Here is a 4,473-nt window from a genome sequence, read left to right as displayed (position 1 = left end):
ATTAAAATAGGACCAAAAACCTCTACAAAATATAAAACCCACTCTTAGTTATTTGCATGAAAATATCACCCACAAAGCTAAATAAGTTTTAAAAGTTATCTGGAGGCTCTAAAGTATTGTTTTCAAACCAAAGAACTCTATTTTTGATGGCACAATAAGATGATTGATAAGAAAGTCAATATATAGATTTAATTTTTAAAAATCACTTTTATAGTCTGGCATACTATGTGATGAGGTTTATCAGGGATTAAAACAAAAGATTTCAATTGTTAAAAAGAGGTAAGATGTTAGTCTTTTGGAGATATCAATCTCCCCACTAAACTGATTCCAAGAATTTCATTTCAGTCAGTTGTGCAACTTTTTAATTTCTCTACAAATAACTCCTAAATTTTTACTTTAAAACTCAACTCATACATTTTAAACTAAAAAAGTACTATACTCAGTAATTTCAATATGTGCCAGCATGGATGGGTAATTTCCATTCATTTTCTGACATTAACGTTTAAAATTTTCACAAAGATTCAGATCAAAAGGTAAACAATTTAGATAGCCAAGATTTAAAAAACAAGAGCCTCATGACAAAACGGGGGATGTACTAGTCTACTTGTTATATGTTTTAGTAGGCATATAAGGAAATGCATACAGGCACACTCACATTTAGCCCATAGATTTTTCTTCTTTTAATGCCCAACCATTTGAAAACAAATCTCAATTGGATTATTAAGTTCCAAATATTTTCCCAACTGCCGTGCTAGTATATCCCAATTAATTGCTGTAATAGTTGATAATCCTTTGTAAATGCAGGAAGAATAAAGTTTCATTCAGGAAAACAAAAAAATATTTTGTATAGCAGTATCCAAATCATTTAGGAAGCCAACTTAAAATCTCATGAAATATCAACAGGTGATTATTGTGATTTTTAAGGAACATGATGCTCCCCAAAGCCTCCTTTGCTTCTTTTCTTTCCTCATCTATTTGTCTGTACATGTTATCAACAAAAAGAGATTTAGAGTAAAGAGAGCCTGTTACATAGAATTATATGGATAATAACATTTGTTCTGAGAAGATACTCAATTTCTCTTGCTTATTTAAAATTGAAAAAGGTCTGAGAAGGTGAGTGAGGAGGTATAAGACTAAAGGTCCTCCAGGAGAGCTACATGTTTCTCAAATTTTCTTTTTTGAATTAGAAGGAGGGGAGTAAAACAAGAAAGGAAGGTGATCATAAAGAAATTGCTGAGAGGAAAAAGAACGCATATGTAAAAATAAATGACTTGCTGTTACGTCATGATCTGCAGCCTGAAGAAAGGGCTCGCTAACCTGCACATCTCTGTACTCAAAATAAGTAATTTTTCCTTCAAAAATAAAATCTTACAGTCACCCGGCTTAAAAGAGGTTTAAGAAGCCTCCACAAAATTCATGAACTCTATTGCTAAATAGAGACTTTACTATTCTGCTTCTACTTTCTAAGTAACTCTTATGACAATGGCAAACCCAAATATCCATAACAAAAAAAAAGTTGATGCCTTCAAACTAAAAATCTCTGGATTACCTCTAAAAAAATAACCAATTCAAAAGACTATTGTCATTTCATATTGCAGCTGACTGTGACTTCAGTTAGTTTATAAATAACTTTAAAACCTTATAAATGAAATGTAGTATAGGATCCCTTGTAAAAAGCTATCATGTTTTAATTATGGCCTTAAAATGACTACTGAAGCGAGTATGAATTAGAAAAATTAAGATTCCAAATAAGTTTCTATGGAATTACACAATGTGGGGGAGGGTCAATGAAAAAATTTTCTCTACATACAATATGATCATTAACAGACTAATAAATCTTATTTGGAATGATAAAAAGTCAAAAAAACAGTAAAACTACACTTTTCCTATAAAAAATTACATGTTAATTTCTTTAAGGATAGCTATTATACATGAAGAAACAATGAAGACACAATCACCCAAGAATAGTAAGAAATCTGGTCTTAGAATGATCTAGTCATCTTCTTCTCCATCATTTTCAGCATCTCATTTTTTCTTCTCCCCTCTAAGACCTTCTTGCTCTTCTTCTTCTTCCTCTTCCTCTCCTTCTTTGATATAGTCATCATCATCTTCTTCATCCTGGATTTCTTCTTTCATTAAATATGAGAGGCCCACTTCCTCTTCTCCTTCTCCAAATTCTGAGCCTGATTCATCCTCATCCTCATCTTCCTCTTCCTCTTCCTGAAATCCTTCAAGTAGACCAGCTTCATCTTCTTCTTCATCCTCCTCCTCTTCAGATCCTTCGTTATCCTCCTGATCAAATCCATCTAAGTTGTAATTTGCTGCGGCAGTTCAAAAATACTTTCTCTGTAATCTTCTAGGTTTGTGATCTCACAGTTAAACAAGTCAAGACATTTCAAATTTTTAAGATTTTGCAGAGCTTCTACTGTACTGAGATCTTTGATTTTGTTTCCACTCAGATTGAGGTAGGTAAGATTTGGACATTTCTCTGCCAGGACTTCCAAGCCTCCAGAAATATTATTGCTACTAAGTTCTAACTTTCTAAGCTTATTTAAGCTGGGAAGTCGAGCCAATGAACTCGGTCCCACATTAACCATACTCAGATACTCTACTTCTTTGAAAGTATCATTCAGGCCCTCAATTTCCCCATTGACACACCGGCAGTTATCAAGGACCAACTCTGTCACCTCCTCTGGGGCCTTGTTCCTTAACTCCAGGTTAACCCTCTTATTCATGTCCAAGTCCTCCACTTCCTCTTCTGTCACTAGTCTCCTCCCTTCCCCTTTTCTGCCTTTCTCCACCACCCCCAACTCTAAAATTTCAAAAGGTTTGAAAATGAATGAAAATATAATGCCCACCTCCAGCAGATAGGCGTGTGTGAGGGGGAGAATAGCAAATGGAGTCCAAGGAGTTGGTATTCTAACTCGGCTGCCCCCACCTCCTTGTCCACACACTCATGCATGCGCACACTCACACACACACACACACACACACACATGCAGTTCCTTCCCCTTCAGTGGCTGCTCAGAGACTCTGACTACTTCTTGAAATATTTTAACATCAACCATTTCTGGTACAGTGACTCTGTGTAATCCTTCCTTCTTCTTTTGATGCTTTCTTCTTCATTCAGTATTTTGTCCATAGAATTCTTCAATACCACAAGTCAAGGTTTGAATTCTTCTTCAGTTTCCTTAGCTTGAGAAACACTGAGCATGTTCTTCCCTTTTCATTTTCTAATGCTAGGTTTTTGCACATTTGTTATAGTATTTGTCTTTGTCTTCTCAAGCTGGCTTTTGAAATTTTCTGATCAGCTCTTGTACCACCTCATTTTTATCATTTGCTTTAGCATGTCTGTTCTGGAGAGCAAGTTTCAGAATATCTTCTGGTCTTGTTCTTCTCTCTTGTCTTCTCAATGACCATTTTTTGCTCCCTGTATGATGTTCTTGATGTCATCCCACAACTCTTCTGGTCTTTAGTCTTTAGTGTCTAATGCATCGAATCTGTTCTTCAGATGATTTCTAAATCAGGTGGGGTATATTCAAAATCATGTTTAATTTCTCATGGGCTTGTTTCATTTTCTTCAACTTCAACCTGAATTTGCATATGAGCAACTGATGGTCTGTTCCACAATCTGCCTCTGGTCTCATATTTGCTGATAATATGGAGCTTTTCAACCTTCTCTTTCCACATATGTAAGTTTGATCTGGTGAGGTCCATATGTATAGTCATCTTTTATGTTGTTTAAACATTTGGAGTGAACAAATCAATGACTATCCAAAATTCTTTAATGTGGTCTCCAGCATCGTTTCTTTCACCAATGTCATATTTTCCAATGACTGATCCTTCCTCTTTGTTTCTAATCTTTGAATTCCAGTCACCAGTAATTATCAATGTACTGTGATTGCATATTTGATCAATTTCAGACTAAAGAAATTGGTAGAGTTCTTCTATTCCTTCATCCCTGGCTTTAGCGTTTGGTGTGTAAATTTGAATAATAGTGGTATTAACTGATCCTCTCTGTAGGCGCATGGATATTATCTTATCACAGACAGCGTTGTACCTCATGATTTCCTTGTAGGCGCATGGATATTATCCTATTGCAGACAGCATTGTACCTCATGAATGATCTTGATAGGATCTTTTTGATGGTGAATGTGAAGTCATTCTTCTTCAATTTAGCACTCCTGGCATAGTAAACCATGTGATATTCAGACTCAAAATGGCCAATTACAGTCCATTTCAGCCTATCATATCAGGATACCAATGTTTATATGTTCCATTTCATTTTTGACCATTTATAATTTTCCTAGATTCATACTTCATACATTTTATATTCTGATTATTAATGGATGTTTACAGCTGTTTCTCTTCATATTGAGTTGTGCCACATTATGAAGATCCCAAGGCGTTCACTCCATTCGTGTCATCACAGTCAACTCTACTTTGAAAGGTCACTCTTCCCCAGTCACATTT

General features: G+C 35.3%; 1 pseudogene; it reads right to left on the bottom strand.

Annotated features, from left to right (window-relative positions):
- Positions 1-1,992: 1,992 nt before the first annotated feature.
- On the bottom strand, positions 1,993-2,735 carry LOC102825034 (annotated as a pseudogene).
- Positions 2,736-4,473: the final 1,738 nt, after the last annotated feature.

This window comes from Chrysochloris asiatica, unplaced genomic scaffold, assembly GCF_000296735.1.
Source record: "Chrysochloris asiatica unplaced genomic scaffold, ChrAsi1.0 scaffold00011, whole genome shotgun sequence".
Classification (NCBI taxonomy): domain Eukaryota; kingdom Metazoa; phylum Chordata; class Mammalia; order Afrosoricida; family Chrysochloridae; genus Chrysochloris; species Chrysochloris asiatica.
The sequence above is the reverse complement of the archived record's forward strand: the minus strand, read 5'-3'. Positions and strand labels throughout refer to the sequence as shown.